The 19,436-nt window shown below is 44.4% G+C and overlaps 1 long non-coding RNA gene across 2 annotated transcripts; it reads right to left on the bottom strand.

Moving 5' to 3' along the window:
• Positions 1-410: 410 nt before the first annotated feature.
• On the bottom strand, positions 411-15,795 carry LOC141414965 (uncharacterized). Of its 2 annotated transcripts, XR_012439991.1 has the most exons (6): positions 14,945-15,795; positions 12,556-12,757; positions 3,811-4,896; positions 2,865-3,079; positions 2,278-2,362; positions 411-1,738 (listed from the first exon to the last, which is right to left on the bottom strand). It is a non-coding gene; the product is annotated as an uncharacterized lncRNA (long non-coding RNA). The 2 variants fall into 2 exon arrangements; XR_012439990.1 differs by having other exon boundaries at positions 2,278-3,079.
• Positions 15,796-19,436: the final 3,641 nt, after the last annotated feature.

Raw genomic sequence — 19,436 nt, 5'->3', positions numbered from 1 at the left:
AGTAGAGCTGGGGCTCAGAGTGTGTCTTCTTGACCATGGCCCAGCCTCCTGCACTCTCCCCACACACCAGCCCAGAGGGAGCCTGGGGCCCCAAGGGCCCGGAGAGCAAAGGCAGGAATGTGTGCCACCTGAGCCCACACCATGCAGTCTGTGACACAGCCTGTGAAGAGCATGGACTCTGGATGGGAATGGCTGGTATGAGCCATTGTGTATTAAAATGACGACTCAGATTTGAAAACTAGGAAAAGTGCCTTTTTCACACACGCTCACACGCACACACACAATGGCTGAATGGCTTCTAATCAAATTTCAGAGCCTGCCTTCTTTTCTCATTTGCACTCTCTGGTTGGCAGGGAGCATTTGGACACCTTTGTTCACTTTGTTTCTTCGTTTTCTGTTACCATTGATTCTCTCCTTGGTGAATTCAGCTGCAGTTAACCTCATTAATTCTGAGGGCATTAATGTCCACATAAAGTCTTTTAATTAACATCCAGGGAGGAGGAACGAGAGTTCTGTAAGTGGGTCCACCCTTTCTCACACCTGTTCAACTGTTCCAGCTATTTATTAAGAAGTAAATAAGTGTTAAAGTAATTTGATCCAACACTACAGTTTATCTCTGGTCTTCAGTCAACAAAACCAGACAAAGAAGCAAACAAACCAAAATTCCACCCAACCTCAGGTTCATCTCCCCTGCATTGTTTGATTGACAGGTAATGTTTTGATTTGGCTGTTCAAATCAGTGACAATCATGACATTGCTTCGATTTTGCAGACAAAGGCTAAAATTTCACTGGGTGTTGACAGTTAACAAAAATCTTAGATCAGTACCGTGATCAAGATGCTACTTAGGAATGAATCCAGGCAGACTGCATTTTTTTCCCTACACAAATTCATTTAGAATGAGGCAGCAGGAAACCATGGAGTGAGTTGGGTTAGGTCTGCCCGGCTAGAGTTTATGCAACCCAGAGAGTCAGCCTGGCTTTCCAGGGCATCCAGAGAGCTCAGGCTGCAAATCCCTGTGGGATGGAAGGTGGGGAAGGTCCCAACCGGACTTCCGTGTCCCTCATCCTTTCTGAAAAGCATAAAGGGATTGGGAACACTGCACAAAATGCTACATGACATCCTGTGTCCTGCGGCTAGCTAAATGCTGGATTACACTTAACACTTCAACTTCTCTAGGCAAACTGATATTTCAGGAAGCAGAGATTCTACACCAAAAATGTCCAGGTTTGGACATGACTCAGTCCCTCTTATGAAACAGTAGTGCCTGAACCTTTAAGACACAGCAACAGCTCCCAGGAATGCCACTTTGAGAATTCCATAGAATGTTCTGTTTCCATAGGAAAAACTGAGCACCTTGAATCACGAACGGAGTCATTCCCTTATTAATTGTGTGAACACATTTGGAAAAAAATACAGAGGGTGCAATGCCACCGAATTCTTGACATATTTTTCTAATTATCAATAAACCAGAGATAAACTATAGTGTTGGATCAAATTACTTTAACACTTCTTTACTTCTTTATTTATTGGTAGTACTGGGCGGGGCCTTGTGTTTGCTAGGTAGGCACTCAACCACTTGAGCCATACCTCCAGCACTTCTTGTTTTTATGTTGTTTTTCAAATAGAGTCTTATGCTTTTGCCCAGGTCTGGCCTTGGACTGTAATCTTCTCATCTCCACCTCCTGAGTAGCTGGGGTTCCAGGCATGAACTCGGGTACTTTTTAGGAAGCATTGACCTAAGAGGGAGAAATTTGACTTGGAAGTAAATACAATACTTTTACTGACTGCACTCCCCCCATCCCCCCCTTGTCCCTCCCCCCCCCACCAGACAGGAAGAGCTGGGCTGTGTGGCCTCCCTGGCCAGCAACTGGAGGACCCTCCTTGGGCCCTATGGAGCAGTTTGGGGGCTGTCCCATGTCTGTCTGGCCATTCCCGGGGGGTCGGAAGACACACAGAAAAGGGCTTCCTTTTGTTGAAAATCAGCCCTCCTTGATTGGAGGGCTCTAGAGCTGGCCCAGGTCAGCTTCCCATGGCCCTGACCAGGGCAACCTCAGCTATGTCCTGATGGGGAAACCATCCTTGACCCTTGTAAGACCCAGTGGGGATCCAGGTCTCTGGTCACAATTTGCAGTTGCATGGATTTGCTGTCCCTGCTTTGCTGAGTACAGGAAGTGCCACCTCTGTAGCCAGGACCGGCACACAACAGCACACAACAATGGCACACAACACATGCATGCTGAATTCAGCTGGGTAAATAGACGTAAGGGAAGCACACCTGTTCTTTATGGCAGGATCTGTGTTCATGAAGCAGCTGGGTCCCCACTCCCTGCTTGCTGTCATGAACACGTGGTGCACCAGAGCTGGGAAGGAAAGGAGGTAGGGCTGAGGCTTGTCTTTAACCAAACCCCACAGTGTGCTCCCCCTCCCAGCTCCCCATGGGGTGGACTGCATCACCTCTGACTCACATGGGGGGCTGGGGCGTTCCCATGGCTTATTTTGTTCTCTGTGGTGCTTAGAAGAGTGCCTGGCACACTGTAGGGGTTCAGGGGATTTCTGTGGAATGAGTGAATGGTCTGATGGTTGCATACCCTGGGAATGTAAAGGCCTCATGAGGCTGAAGCCTGGGCCTTGTGGGCCACAGCTCAGGACGTGATATGTGGAGGCCTGCGTGTTCAGCCCTCCACCCTCAGCCCTCCCAGGGCCTGGGGCTGACCCTGTCCTGCTTGGCTATTGCCCCTCGGACAGTTGTCAACCTCCTCCCTCTCAACCAATTTTATTACGATGAGCTGTGATTGCACGAAGTGAGTTCTGTGTGCTTCTACTTTGCAAACTAAGCGTGCATTCGTCATTCTTTCATCCTACCTTGGAATTTGTGCTTCCTGAGTTTTAGCTCATTCTTAGGGTCCTCTTCCTCAAAAACGCTTTGATAGATTTGAAAATCAGTTGACTTTTAGCCTGCTTTGCGTTACTGCAATAAACCCCAGAGATGGTCACCTTGTGAAGAGGGAAAGCTTATTTCTTTTGGCTCATGATTTCAGAGGTTTCAGTCCATGATCACGTGACCATGTTGCTTTGGCCTGTGGTGAGGAGCCATTGTGCGAGCACATGGCGAGAGAGAGACAGGAAGGGGTCAGTGTCCCCTTAGGTCATTGGGATCTAACTTCCTTCCACGCCTAAAGGTTCTACCACTTTCCACAGGGAGTGCCATGGGTCTAATCATCATGTGGGCCTTCAAGTGACACTGATGATCCAAACTGTAGCAGTTTGGGGGAAGATCCCTTTTGCAGGGCCAAGCTGGGGACAGTCCCGTATGCCAGTTCCTCCTCTTTAACAGGAGATATGCTGTAACCCCATCAATTCTTCCCTTCCCCACCTCACCGCCCTTTGCCATATTTGCAACCTGCCCCTGCACCATTGTTGATTCCAGCACAAAGCCAGTCACTTGCATGTCTGCTCTTTTCTTTCAGGGGCCCCCTCTCTGGCCCCTGAATGTCAGGGAAATACACTCCCAAGATCCCTTTGCCACTTGCCACCCAGTTTCAGCTAATTCCAGTCATTGGAAGGACCTGGCAGAAGACCAGAAGGTGAAAGGAAGGGAAAAACCAGGCTCTCTCTCCCCACCCTCATTGCCAGCTTTGGTCAGCAGGTCCATTGCTGGCTGTGCTCCTACTTGGACCCAGCTGTGCGGGTCTATCTCACAGCCATTGCTTCCTGTTGTCCCCCGACCCTAGCCATGGTAGAAACTGTCCATTCTTGTTTCTACTGAGATCATCTCACTATATTGTCTGGTCTCTCACCCCTTTATTACCTGTGCAATCAACTCCCTGTATCAAATATACTGTGTTCAAGAAACCTGGGGCAGTTTCTGGTTTCCAATTAGAGAGAAACAGATGCAGTGCACAGATCCTGTGCTGCCTTCCTGTGAGTGCTTGTTCTCCTTCCGACTGCCCCCTCACAAGAGCAAGGGTACCCCACAAGGTACCAGGATCGTCGGTCGTTTGTCAAAGATCTCCAGTGTCTTGGAATGGCTGGTAAATTACAAGTCAGTAATCAGCATTCATCTAAACACAATTGTCTCTTGGAATCTGTGGGAGATTGTTTCCAGGACCCTTTACGGGTATCAGTCCCTTCTATGAAGTGGTGTGGTCCTCTCGATGTAAACTGCACAGTCCTCCTCTGGGCATCAAATCATTTCTAGATGACTAGTAATACTGACCACAATGTTGGTGCTATGAAAACAGTTGCTATACTGCACTGATTAGGGAATAAGGACAAGGAAAATAGTCTGCAATGTTCGGAATTGATGTAATGATTTTCAGATTTCTCAATCTGAGGTTGGTTGAATCTGTGGACGCAGAACCCAGTGTACAATGCACGCTGAAGAGCATTGAATTTCTTTTGGAGCTGCCCTTTGGGACAGCCCAGGTTGGAGAGACTGGAGTGCTGGCTTTTGGATCCTTTGGCTTGCCCTCCAAGCCTGCAGGTGGCTGTGCTGTCTGACATGTCACTTGCTCACTGCCAGGCCACCTCGTACCTGGGCCAAAGCCATTTGCCCTCAACTTTGGATGCCAATGTTAAAGCCAAAGTTAGATTCAGGGTAGACATTCCAAGGGAACAAGCAGATGACCCAGGGCTGCAGGTCTGAGCTGATGAGCTCAGTGGGAAGGAGCCAGACACATCAGGTGGAAATCCTGTGTTGCATTTCCCATTTAACTTCTTTAAATAAATCTCACTATACATCCCAAATAGAGAGAAGAAAGCCCATTCTGTACCATCTGCAGACGGTGAGGACCTGGCAAGCGTGGTGGCTCTGTTACTGGACCAAGCTTGCCCATGATGAGCTGGTGCTGAGTTGTAGGAAGCGTGACCTGGGATGGCATCTCAGAACTGTGTGCTGTCATAAAGTAGAAGGCAGAATTGTAAGCTTGCTTTGTAAAATAAGTTAGAAGTTCATTCTGCTCAATTATGTACTAGCAGCATTTGTAAACTATTTTTTTTACAACACACTGTTGCAAAATAGTTGTGTTTTTTCTCTTCTTTGCACAATCCACTTCATTAAATTTCAACAATTCTAAATCAGAACCCATTACGTGTTGTAACAGATCACATACAAAATAGAAATGTATTATTTCTATTTATTAATTCAAACATCTTGTGACATATTCACAGGGTCTTATGTTCAGATAAGGTCTACAGAGAACCCAAAGTGTGCTTTCATCTATTTGCAGATATGCTCAGAGACAGTCCAGAAGTTAGTCTTTATGCGACACAATGATTTTGTTTCTACTAAAAACTTAGCTTCCTTAGTTCATCTTTTTTGTGTTTATCAACACATTTGATTGCTTAATCCTTATAAATAGAATACAAAGAAAAAACAGTAAGATTGGGGGGTGTGTGACCTGAATTTGGACTTTGTAATATTGGATGGTGTTGATAGAATGAGTCAGGACATTTTTCCCCATTGTGAGTTGTAGACTAAATCCTGGCTTGACCAAAGCAAGCTGGAGGTCATGATACCAAGGCTGGGTTTGATCTGAGTTCCCTTAAAAGGATATTTAGAGAAGGGCAAACTCCACTGCTCATTTTGTTTAATAATTCTGTTCAACATTCTGCAGTCATAGATTTGTTATTCAGATACAAAAGGCCAGTGACAGCTCACGCTGTGAGGAAGGGTCCTACATCCCGAATCACCCCACCAAGGGCTGGTTTGTGTGTATTTGCAAAGCACGGGTGGGAACAGCGGGGAGCACAGCTTCAGCCAGAGTGGTCACAGGGCTATTGTGGGTGATGGCCCTACTGTCAGACACAGAACTGCAACTCCCATCCAGAGGGAGGGACTACGCCATGGAGGGTGACTGAGGGACCTGCTGGCAGCTGAAGGGAGCCAGCCCTTTGAGAGCAGGAAGGGGGTAAGGGTAGGCCCTGTGGGGGCGGGGGGGGGGTTGCTGATTTGTCAGAATGCAATTGGTGAAGAGTCCAGAGACAAAGTACTTCCAACTCTTTTCTTAAATTGAGTATTTTGTTATAATTGTGCTACTTTAAAAAACATTTTTATTACCATGTATAAGCTGTATAGTGTGGGGGCTCACTGTAACATTTCCATATATGTTTACAATTAGATTCATTCCCTCCGTCATTCTCCACCCCCCTCTCCCAAACTTAAAATAAGCTCAACAAGTTTCATTGCTGTATTTTCATCCAAGTATATAACCATATTCCCTCTTCTTCATCTCTGTGTTTACCCTCCTCCCACTAAGACGCACCCCCACAGGGTTTGTTTTCATTCCAGTCTTTCATTTTTCAAGAGCATATTCCTGTTCAAAGGGGTTTTGTCATGGTATTTCACCCATGAATCTCTTGTGCTTTAGTCAGATGGCCCCCCTTATTACTGGTCCTAAAGCAGTTCCTGATGAATGCTTCCTATTTAGAAGAGATGTCATCAGTATACTTTTCTTTGTAGCTTTCCTCCCTAGTCTGTAGGTTTTGCAAATTAGCCCTTGAAAATCACATGTGGTCACCTGTTTCCTCTGACAATCCTGTGCTCAAGGTGGAGATAAACCAGACGGTGTCAATTAAGCCCCTTAGCACTGCAATCTGCTCCAGATTCTTCCTCTCCTGCTTTACTTCTCAAATTTGAAATAAAACTTATCTCCTTCCAAAATGCTACATAATTCTTTTAAAAAATTATGTTGGTTGATGTTCTCTCTCCTGTCTGCCTCCTGGGCTGTAACTCCCTTGATATCTGTGTGGGTTCCCTCACTGACATATGCCCACAGCACTAGAACAGGACTTGAAATACAGCAGGTGCTTGTCAAACACCTGTTCAATGCATGAATGAATAAAGCAAAAGCCTGTCTTTGCATTTTTACACCAAAAGTTCATAATAGATTTTTAAAATTAATTTCAGGAGGTGTCTTTATCCCTATAGTCTACACAGCTGTGCAAAGTATGGGGCTGTGGCCAGCTGGCTGGACTTTCAGATTCCCTAGCTGGGCATCTTAGCTAGACTCAGCTGAATTCAGTAACACTGAGGGGTCCCGGTAGCCGGGACACAGTGGCTGAACTGAGGGAGTGTGGCTTTCAAGTGAGTTTTGTAGATGAGGAGGTGTGATTTGTTTTTCTGCTTCATTATATGGATGAACTTTGTGCTTGACTGCTGTCTCCAACCATAAATCCAATTCATGTGCTAGGTGGAAGAACAAGACTCTTAGGTAGAAAAGAGAATCAAACCAAGCTTGTTAGCATGGTCTTTCCCATTGAAAAGATACACCAGAGGCCCAAACACCAGCTGGTATCAGAACCAGGGAACCTATTTCTAGGACTCAGATGCTGGGTAACTTAGGCTCTGACAGCTGGATTCAAGTTCTTCACAACTGGGATCCCTATGCTCTCATGGGCCTGAGGAGGCTTTTCTGGCACCACTACCTCCAGTCAAGACAGCCTCTAGTCTCTTTGGATGGAGAAAATGGCCAAAGTCTGTCTCTGAAAGCCCCCTTTTCTGTGAGTCTATGGGTGATAAACTCAGTGCTCCATGAAGTTTTCCAATATCTCAGTCAAGTCTTGTTCTGGGTTGGGAATCATTCTGTCTCACTGACAAACTAGACATACATGGACCAGCAGGTATTTCTTGAATGTTCCCTCCACGCTAACCAGTGGAAATGGCTCTTTCCTGACCCACTGAGTGATTAGCTGTGTAGCTTAACTTTTCATAGGACCCCATCTCTTTCCCAAATGGATTGATTTACCATTCCATCTCTCCCATCTACCACACTGGCTACCAGGCAACCTCCTCACATTGGTGGATTTTTCTCCCACCCAGCCTCTTTGATGAAAAGTGGAGTGAAGTGACTTTCTGGTGCAAGCATTCTGATTCTTGGTGATCTATTCTTTCTGTAAATCTGTAAGTTGCCTTTGAGTGTGAGGTGAACTTGAACACATTCCTCCAGAGCTCACCCACTGCTAGGGAGCAAGAAAACACCACAGGATTGAGAGAGATGTGGCCTGAGCTTTTTCCACTGCATCTGTGAGGGGTACTCACCCCATTCCCAACATCAAGCCTGCTCTAGGTCAGGCCGTTGGTCCTTAGAACCTCTGGGCTCCTGGATCAGTGGCTCTAAACTGTGCTTTCACTGTCTTTCCTGGGTTTGGGACACAACCCATGACATGGCTGTATGTTCCCTCTCCCTTTGGGAGGTGAAAAGATGAATTAGCAAGAGGACAGATAGAAAGGCCCGGAAAAGCCTGTCTTTCTGGAGAGTCAGGGTTCTCTTACCAACTCTTGAGAAATATGTCCCTGAGTTCAGCCAGGAAAGCTACAGATGTAGGCCATGATGTGAAGCAGAGGCCCAGCCTGGAGGCTCCTCCAAGGGCAGAGCCAGTGTGGAAGAGCCACCCTTACAAGTCCCAGGTTGCAGGGTTGCCACTCCCAGCAGACCCAATTTCACTGCCTAAACCTTGCATGGCTTTGTCTATTAAAACCAGAAAATGAGCCAGGTGCCAGTGGTTCACATCAAGAATCCTAGGTTCTTGGGAGAGTGAGATTGGGAGGACTGTGATTCCAGGTGAGCTGGGACAAGAAGAGTTTGAGACCCCATCTCAATGGGAAAAGACTGAACCTGGTGGTACACGCCTGTCAACCCACCTACCACAGGAAAATAGGAGGATCATGGTGCAAGCTGGCCTGGACAAAAAGCAAGACTATCTCAAAAATAACCAGAGAAGAAAGGGCTGAGGGTGTGGCTCGAACTGTAGAGCGCCTGCCTGGCAAGCGCGAAGCCCTGAGTTCAAAACTCCAGTGCCCCCAATAGAAAAGCAAAAAACAGAAGATGAACAATACATTCTGGGAAACTCTCAGTAAGCCCTAAAATGCCAGAGGGTTTCCTTGTATAATTCAGCTTATAATACCAGTGCTAATAGAAACATACGACGTAAAATTTTCTGGTAGCCATGTTTTAAAAATCAAAAAGTCCAGTTAAATTAATTTTGCGTATTTGCTCTACTTGGCACGACACATCCAAACCTGATTCCAATATGGATTCAGTGTGAGGTTGTTAATAAGATATTTTACACTCAGTCTTCTTTTTTGTCCTTGGTACTAAGTCTTCAAAACTCAGTACATAATTCACATGAGCACGACAGCTTGGTTTGGACTAGCAGTCTTTGTGGTTCTCAGTAGCCATGAGTGACTGGCAGCATCTCTACAGGACAGCACATCCTTAAGACTTTTCCATCCCATAAATTTTGGGATCAACTGACCCTGTCTAGTTTTGAGTCTGACTCGGGGAACTCATGAGTCCTGACCTGACGGTCTGGTTGTCCCCCTTGTTAGTGTTTCCCAGTCCCTCACCAAGGAGGGTCCCCTGCACTTGTGCTTTAGGTCAATGGGATTTGCAGTCATCTCCCTGTCCAGGCTGGGCATGCACTGCCTCCAGGAGCTGCGAATGTGGGTCCTCTTGGGATCAGGCACAGCCTCTGGTGACTGGAGGACTCCCGTGCTTCTGAGAAGATGGGGACAGTGGCTTCAGAATGAAATGCCCTCCTGTTACAGCTTGGTGAGGTTTGAACTATCTGCCTCATGAATCTTCACTCATGTCCCTCTCCTCACTCCCCATGGCATCTGCAGCCCAAGGCTGTGAAGGTTCTGGTCAGGGGTGGAATGAGGCTTGTGGCCATGAACCTGACTTGTCACCATACTCCAATCTGAATGTCCCCCAGGCAACCAACAGACACCATGCTCTAACCAGACCATCATCTGGCTGTGGCCATGGGACTGGACCAATGTGAGCTCACAGAAGTCTGAATACTTGGCTGAGTGTGGTGGTGCACACCTGTAATCCCAGCTATGTAAGAGGTAGAGATGGGAGGATCTCAGTTTGAGGTCAGGCCAGGCAAAAGTTAGCGAGACCTTATTTCAAAAAACAAGCTTGGTATGGTGGTACATGCCTATAATCTCAGCTAGGCAGCAGGCAGAGGTAGGATGATCACAGTCTGAAGCTGGCTCTGGGCAAAAAGAGAAAGATCCTATCTAAAAAATAAACTAAAGGCAAAAAGAGTTGGACGTGTTGCTCAAGTGGTGGAGTTGCCTGCCTAGCAAGTGCAAGGCACTCTGAGTTCAAACCCCAACACTCATATTTGGATCTACCCAGAAGGATCAATGTCATCAGAAAGAACAGTTACAGTTGCTGTCACAATCCAGCTTGAATGGAGACAAGGAGCAAGCGGCCAGGGCAGAAGGACAGAGCCTCATTTCCTGTACTGCTCTTACTTTACAGAGAGGAATGCACTATAAGTGACGTGAATTCAGATTCCCTGTATTTTTTTCACTGCCCCTCAAGATGAACGCATCACTTAAGTCATTAAACACTGTGAGGTCCCCTCCTCTTTCTCAAGGTCCAGTGGCTTTATCCTGTGTGTGCCTTTAGTGGCATCATCTTCAACTGCCATTACACATTCGTGTTTCCTTCTTTCTCACCTGTTTCTGACAAGACTGCCAACTCCACCAAGGGAAATACACAAAGAATGTATATTTTATTCACTCTGTGTACCTAGGAACAGGTGCTGCACTAGGTACACAGGAATGCCTATAAATAATTTTAACACAATGAATGAATGATTGACAGTCTTTCAACAAAACCTGTAAGCCAGTAAGACTGTTCCCAAGTCGCCATTCCATTTCAAGTCTAAACTGCTTTTAAAAGAGGGACTTGACTAATTAAAACACATTAATTCTTAAAAGGAAAGTCATTCCAACTTGGAAAACGATAATTTGTGTTTTGCAATGCTACATTCATGTAACATTGATTTATGAATGTTTGTAGACCTTGCCAAGTTTTGCCAGAGAGAACAGGGCAGGGAGGATGCTGGCTTAACATGTGAGTGAGAGTTGGATTTGGGCCCAGATGATGGGCGACTCCACCTTCCAGATCTGCACGGTAAGGTCCCTTCAGCTCGGTCCACAGATACCTGGCAACGACCTACGCTACTCCAGAGCCTGATGTGAATTACACAGGGCTCTGTACTCCATAGACATCTTGTCTTTTGGAGACAAGAATGTGACAACCATGACACACACCAAAATGTAAGAGTGGACACTGCTGTGACTTAGTCACTCACAGGAGAAGCGGCTTGCTTCCCTAGTGTTCTGGGGAAGATGTCCCAAAGCAGAGGATGTGCAGAGTGCAGGTCAGCCTTGAAAAGCTCCCCTAAGACCTTGGCATCTCCTGGAATAGACTGACACCCTGAACCTGGACTTTCCAAATCATCTCAGGTACTCCATCACCATCTCTGCTTGTTTTCTTTGCCATTTACCATTATCTGATCCCCCCAACCACTGCAGTGCTGGGAACCCAGTGTCTCACAAGTGCTGGGAAAGTGCCGTACCACTGAGTGTGCTCTCAGCCCCTGAATAATCTCGACATGCATTTGGGGACTTGTTTATTGTCTGTCATATCCCTCAAGGACACAGCACTGAGAGAGCAGAGACCTGTTTATTTATTTTTTTGCACATTGTGTCTATGCACAGTGCCTAGGAATTCATCTGGGACATGGTAGAAACCCCGCCAATTCTGGAGTAGCCCTTCTGCCACCTCTGCCCAGCAACAGTGGGGAGTCACTGCCATTCTCGATTGGAAAGCCACTTGAGGAAATTGCTCTGCAAAAGTCACTCTGACAGTGGGCTTGGGATGAGTTGTATGGGGCACAGACTTGGGGTGAGAAGGATTAGAAGGTTCTTGTAGTAACTCAGACAGGGGTGCTCTGGGTAAGGATGTGAATTGTGGCAGGGAGCAGGAAGGTGTAGGCTGAATCCGTGGCACGTGCTGAATGGACTTCAATTCACCCTGGCCTTCTATCCTCAGAGGTCTGTTTCTTCCCACCTCCTCTTCCTGGAACCGCACGCCGCCCCCGGACCTGTTTTATTAGCTCTCCACTCCCATGTCTCCTTCTTAGAGGGGTCTTTCCTGCTCACCTTATCTAAAAGCATCTCCTGTTGAGACCTGGTTTTGCTTTTCTTCCTGTCACATCCACTCGCCACAATGTTATATAGTGTCACACATGGGCACACACGTGCACATGCACACCACGACACTTTATTACACAGTACATGTAATTCCCCTGAAGCCAGAGCTCAATCTGACGTGTTCACCACTTTATCTCCAACGGAACTCAACAACTACGTGCTGAATAAATGAAGGTGTAACTGGATCAGATTGGGGATGCAGGTGGTTCATAGGAGGATGGTTAAAGGAGACTGTGAGTCATTCAGAAATGAAGATAACAGACATAGGAGCTTGGTTGAACGTTTAAGACCGTAAGTTTTCATTGAGACACACTCTTGTGGCAGCATCAAACAGCACCTGGCACATGGAAGGCCCTCAATCTAGAATGAAGAGGAGCACCTTGTTTGCTTTTCCAATTACTGCATAATGAGAATAATAAAAATTATATACTCAATGAATTTCTTCTCAGGATTCTTCTATGTGTATACCTGGTGAGCCTTTACTGAACTGCCTGTATCCCAGAGTCCTTTAAATAGGAATTATAACCAACATCTTACCTTATATACATCTGTCAGGACTAGCAGCCTGTTACTCTCGACAGCATTCGGAAGCGTTGCTCCTATGGACCTGTGTTTTCTCCCCTCTCCTGTGTGCTGTTGCTCTCAAACAGACTTCAGTTCTCCAAGAGTGAAATTTCTCTCACATCTTTATCTATCATATACCCATCTCGCAGATTCATAATTATTTGTATGAAGTTGTCTTTTAAATGAAACAGGAGAAAAAAGTTACAAAAAGCACTGTCCCTTCTTTCATACTCACCAGTGCTCTTTAATTCTTCATGTCGGTCCTGCATTCTTTGAGGTTAGCTGAACGACTTCCTTTAGAACCTTTTCTAGGGCAGGTTGGCTGGTTCATCCTCTTACTTTTTGTTTGTCTGGGAATGTCTTAATTTCTCCTGTATTTTGAAGGATGGTTTTTCTGGACATAGTATTCTTGGTTGACAGTTTTTCTTTCAGAATGTTGAATATGTCATCCTTCCCGTCTGGCCTCCAGTCTGATGAGAATTCGACTGGTTATCTGATTGAGGATCCTTTGTGCATAAGTAGTGTTTTCTTGCTCTCTTTGTCTTTATCTTTCAGTAAGTTAATGTTATCTGTCTAGGGTTGAATTTTTTTCATCTTCTTCTATTTGGATTTTTTAAAAAGCCTCTTGGATGGAGATATTAATTTTTTAATGAAATTTGGGAAGTTTTCAGCCATTATTTCTTTACACATTGTTTCTTTTTCTCCTCTCAATACTCCCATTATGCATATTTTGGAATATATGATGACATCCCACAGGTCTCTGAGCCTCTGTTCAGTTTTCTTCATTCTTTTTTCCCCAAGACTAACTAGCATCAATTAAACCTATCTTAAAGCCCACCAGTGATGACTTCTGCCTGTCTACTGTTGAACTCCTGAGTGAATTTTTCATTTCAGTTATTGTCCTTTTCAACTACAGAATTTCTTTTTGGTTCTTGATTGAAAAATAATTTCTATCTCCTTATTTGATCAGAGTCCTTCTCATGCTTTCAAAGCCGAACAATGAAAGAAATAGCATGTTAACTCTGGAAATCAATTTATCACACATTCCTGGGATTTGCTATTCCTGGTTTGTTTCTGAATCAATTCTGTAAAGTCTGTATTCTTTGTCACGTGTGGTTTCTGAAGTCTCTGCTCAGTTAGCTTACTGGTCAGCTAAGGGTAGAGCAGAAATATTAAATGCTTCCGACGGTTAAGTCTTGCAGTCTTTGGTGAGCGGGTCTCTGTGAGTATTTGGGACATGCCTTCAACACTAGGCAAGTGTCACAACTCTACTTTAGTCTTCACTTCCTGCTTTTGCAGTGCCTCCAAGTCAACCAAAGGTGAGAGTTTATGGCCTTTCCAGGTATGGAATATGCACAGGCCTGGGCCTGCATATAGCCTTTTAGATTCCCAAGAACACACTAACCCCCTCCAAAGCTCCTTATGATCAGTTCACTTGCCTTTTTACCTTTCTGCCATCTGACCTGTCACCTGATACTTCGGGATCTGTACTGTTTCAGCCAGTGCCTCTAGGAAAAGGCTCTTTGCAATGGGTGTGCTCCACATCAGCTTAAAAAAAGACAGCTTTGTGAGTGGGCTTTTCCAAGAACAGGCAGGCCAAATAATGATAACATTTTGGGAACAGAGCTTTGAAGATGCTCCCAGTGGCTCCAAGAAAGATGATTTTCACTGTACTTGCAGGCTGTTAGTTTTCGAGGTTATTGTTGAGTTGAGGAGGGGGACATGGGGATGGAGCAGATTAAAAAAATCTCATAAATCTTGTTTCTCTTACTGAGATTCAGCCATTTAAAAATAAATAAATAAACTCTCCTTGATTGCTGCAAGCTTTTGGCTAATTCCCACAGTTCTAAAAAAGTTGATTCTCACCCTTCTCACCAGTGTTCTACTTTTTAAAAATTTAAAAATTTTTATAAGCACATTACTGTTGTACCCTCACACATTTACAAAAGTCCTTACAGTATATCTTAGTTAGGTACACCCCCACCATCATTCTTTTTTTATCCTTCTAACTCCCCTTTCTTAGAATAGTTTCAACAGCTCTCATTGTTCCATTTTCACACATGAGTACACGATATTTCCTTCACCCTTTCCTTATATCCTCCCCCCTCACTGGTACCAGCTCCCCAGTTGGGACCTGTTTCACCTTCCTGTCCCTCGTTTTTCAAAAAAGGACATTTTTTGCTTAAGATAGCTACATAGGGAGTTTTCTTATGACATTTCCATGTGTATATGTATTATAATTCAAACTGGTTTATCCCTCCATCATTCTCCTCTCTACCTTAGTCCTCTTCTTATGGTGATTTCAATAGGTTTAAAAATTCTATATTCATTCTCATATAGAAAGTACATCAGCCATACTCACCTTCTTCATGTCCTTCTTTCATGGAGATTTTCAGAGGCCCTCACCCTGCCGTTCTCACTGACATCTCTCCATAGGTTTTTCAGTGCCATTTATTTTTTTCTTGCTCATAAAATATTTTCTAAATATTGAGGAAACACTAAAGCCCCAGTTTACATTTGTTCTATTTTTTTTTGAGATAAATGTTTGTTATAAAACCACTAATAAAATGAGGCAATTAAAGATGCACTCACATACTCCACAGAAAAATATAAACTGTGGCTGTCTACAAGTTTCATCATCAGTTAGTCTTTTTGCTTATTTGTCTCAGCATGGGCCCTGTGGACCTGAGAGTTTCTGGTTGACTTTTGACTGTGTTTGTCAGCTCCCCATCTCTGCCCTGGGCCCTGGCAAGCCTGAAAAAGAATGGTACTGAAGTAGAGTTGGTTATGGCTGCCCCTTACTGTTGGCCATTACAGTGTACCATTAGCTCAGGAGACCATACAAAACTCAAGCTAGTGGCTTCAACAACAGGAATTTCTCTTCTTACTGATCTGAAGTCTGAGGTCAAGGTGTTGGAGGTTTGCTCTCTCTCTCGGCCTCTCTTTCTCTGTGGTCTCAAGATGACTTCCTTGTTGCTGTGTCTCTTTCTTCTGTGTGCCAGTGGTTCCTGTGATTGTTCTTCTCTTCTCAGGACATCAGTCCTATTGTATAAGGGCCTCTCCCTGATGACCTCATGAAACCTTAATTATCTCCTTGCAGGTCCTATTTCCAAATATAGTCAACATAAGAATTTGCCTGGAGGGAGTGCAGCACAATTTGGTTCATAACAAATGTCTGACACACAATAAGCTCTCAATAAACACTTTCTCAAATGACATGAGTCCTTTATCACTCCTTTCCCTCGAGATTTCTTCACCATCCTTACCTCTCTGTAAGAATCTCCCAAACCAGGCATTATGGCCCCTAGAGCAGCTTAAATGTGGAGAATCAGACCAGGAATCTCAACAGCAGAGTCCAGAGCCCTGCCTCAAGGACCAAATAGCCGTATGACCCTGGTAACTCAGTTGCCACTACTCAGTTACCTCACTGCTTTTCTCTAACTTTTGCATTCTTGGGGGGTGTTGTTCCAATTCTCTTTTACAGTTTCTATCCTCAGGCCCTGGATTTGTCACAACCACTAAAACACCCTTGCTTCATCCTGTGTCACACATGTCTAAAGGTCAACTAGCAAAATAGATCTTGCTAAATGCACTGATAAATAGTTCTGAACTGTCTACATCTCTGCCTCGATATTTTTTGGGATTGCTGTCCTGCTGTTGCTACTCAGGGAAAAATGGCAGTAGCATTGGTGAGTAGTTTAGTCCAGGAAGGAAGGTAACACAGCAAGAAAGCAGGTGATGGGGGGGAACCTAAAGGTAGAGCAGAAGCTAGGAGCCCTTCGAGTGCATCAAGTCAACCAACCTTGCTGAGAATCTGCTTCCAGTGTTGTACAAAGGCCTTGCAGACCATGGAACTTGGATCTGGCTTGAACGGAGGTGTAGAAGAAAAACAGCCTTGATTTATTCTCATTCCTCTGTGACCACAGGAAAGACACCTAGCTACTCAGAGTTCTGATTACTACATTTTAGAAAGGAAGGATGGATTCAGCATTTTGTATAGCTCATTCTACTACTTTGGTTCTGCCCTTCTAGAATTCTGTTCACTGTGAGAGGGAAATGGATCCTGTCTAAAGAAAAAAGATCTGTATTTTTGAGCTGGATTTTTAGTACAGGACTTCTCTGCTAGGAAGACAGGAGTAAAGAATGTGCATATGTGGTGAGCTTGGTGGGAAAATTGAACTCTAAAGGTAACTTAGAAGACTTGAGCTTTTAACGGAAGCAAGTATTTGCAGTGTTATTTAGGAATACCTCATATATGGAAGAAAAGAACTCATATTAGCAATGTAGAAAAAAAAGGTTCTATTGTGAGTTACTGACTCTAAGGTGATTCACCAGGTATTCATAGAAAATGCAAACTGGAGTGGGGGGCACAACTGCCATTTGACCAGTGTAGCATGCTGTAACCATGTGTGCATGAGGAAATATTCTGCTAACCTCTATTTCTGATGGGACAGTACAGAGTAGACGCTCAATGGACACAGCAATCCTTGATTTCCAAGAGGTATTTTCTTCATGCCACCTACTTAAAAAGAGCCAAAAGTAAACCAGATTTAATCTTGACCGTGTTCGCTAAGTTGCCATAGAGCTGTATTTCATTATTTTCAACAAATGCAGTAGAAGAGGTCCATCCCTTCGGAGTTAGTGATTTAAGCCTTTGGTTCTCCAGGTCCTGCAGTGCGTCTGTGTGCAGGTGCACCTGGCCGAGGTGTCAGCCTTTACAGACAGCTTGTATGTGCAAGGGAGGTGGCAAATCACAAAGGCGTGGGCTTCAGGCTGCAGCTGGATTCAAGTTCAGTCTATGCTGCTCACAGCCTTGTCACGTTGCAAGGTGGTGACTTCTCTAAGTTCAGTTTCCAAAGATGTCACGTGAGGATGTACCATTACCTAAGCACAGAGTCACTGTGAAGTTAATGATTTAAATTCAAAGAAGTATACAGAGACTGACACAAAAAATTAAAAGCACAGAAAATGTCAGCTAGAAGAACTGGTAGCCTCGAACATGAAAGAGATGTCTCTTTTGTTTTTCCAGGATCCACACAGCACAGCTACGACTACGTTTACTGCTCTTTTAGCGTCTACTTTACCTTCACCAGGAGATGAGGATGCTTTTAACCACAGCGTGGGCAGGTGCCCAGTCTGAGGGGTCATTAATTTATCTTCCAGATGTACTATTTGAAAAGTCCCACAAACCACTATCTCGTATTACTGCAGTGCTTACAAAATTTGGAAGAAACCAATGACAAGAAATACACAAAGAGCGGTAAGAGAAATGAAATATGTAGTTAAAAGGCCTCAGTCCATTAAAAAATGTCCACCATTAACCTCATGTATGTGTGTACATAATGCTTAAAATCTTTGCGGATATTCTTATCATTTCTTCAAAGCCTAGCCAAGAAATGAAACATAAATGAGTCCTCAATACTGATGTAAATATTTTAAAAATCTTTTCAAGCCAGTGAACCCAAGTGTGACTCGTCTGTCTTTCCAGTCTCTCCTTTAAGTGAACACTTGTTTTCTTTAGATCCCAAAGGTACCTTGACTTCACGTACTGGTGATCAGAGTGTTAAACATCCAATGTTTCCCTTCTAAAATACTTAAAAATATTTTAAGCCATTGCACCCAGATAAACAGAGACTGTCAGGAAGTAAACTAGGTTTGCCTCAAGTTACTGGAAATAGTGAGTCGTGTTCTGGAATCTCAAGAGAGATCTTAAGCAGGATAACTCTTGTGTTTTGGAGAAGGGAGGAAAATGTGAGCTCTGTGGTAGAGAAAGGTTTTGGAAAGAGTTATATTTCAGATAGGAAGATAAGTCTGCCAGGACCCGAATAAGCTTCATTGGATCAAATACACAGACACAATCTCACTTTTTACTTCAGAGTTTTGGGGGTGAGAAGTAGCTGGGTATCCATGCTTGTTGAAAAGCTAAAGACTGCAGTCACAATAATCTGGGACAGAACGAGGTGTCCTAGCTCCTCTAAGATATTTACGGAGGACTTCTACCAGAGAGCTTCCCTGAAGTCCCATTCACACGCAACTTTCGGTGTCAACTCCTTGCAGACATTCAGGCAGACACAGGTTCTCCCTCATTCCCCTGTAGCAGTTATTTTCTCGCAAACATAATTCACAATTTTTCCTGAGGTCAGGGGAGAGAGGCAAAGCGGAACAAAGTTAGAGGTCTCAGCAAGTGAAACAGTCCCTTTATTTTCTTTCTCTGTATCAGCAAACATGCAATTTTTTTAACTTGTAAAACTAGAAAATTTTTGGCTTATAACATATAGACCAAAAGCCAATTAGTAACAGAATGAATAATCTGGGGGGCACTCACTACAATGGAATGCATTAGAGTAATCAGAGTGAACAAACAGCCTACGGCTGTTGCAACAATATGGTGGCCATCACCAACACAATGCTGCATGTAAGAAGCCAGGCACAGGCGCACGCACAGGGTTATTCCTATTACACCAGACCCAGGAAGAGGGAAAAGAGTAAGGACAGGGATTACCATTTGGGGACAAGTGGGAATTGTGGGTGCTGGTGTTGTCTGCTTTGTTGTTCTGAGTGCCAGATGCACAATAGGATTCTTCATAAAAATTGACCAACTTGTGCACTACTAAGGTGGGCCTTTTCTGTATTGTTCACGTTATTAAATAAACGCTTTTTAAAAATGATATCCAGAAAGCAAGTGCCTCTCAGTCCCTTGGCCAAATCTTTTCTGAATGCCCTGATGTCCTCATTTGTGTTTTGGCCCTTTCTATACTTTCTAATTTACGTTAGGAGAAAGCCCTTTAAGACTTCTCAAAATTTTCCATGATGGAATCCCCGATAAACACAAGCAAGTGTTTTTCAGAGCTGTG

The sequence above is a fragment of the Castor canadensis genome, chromosome 12 (genome assembly GCF_047511655.1).
Source record: "Castor canadensis chromosome 12, mCasCan1.hap1v2, whole genome shotgun sequence".
NCBI classification, from domain to species: Eukaryota; Metazoa; Chordata; class Mammalia; order Rodentia; family Castoridae; genus Castor; species Castor canadensis.
The sequence above is the reverse complement of the archived record's forward strand: the minus strand, read 5'-3'. Positions and strand labels throughout refer to the sequence as shown.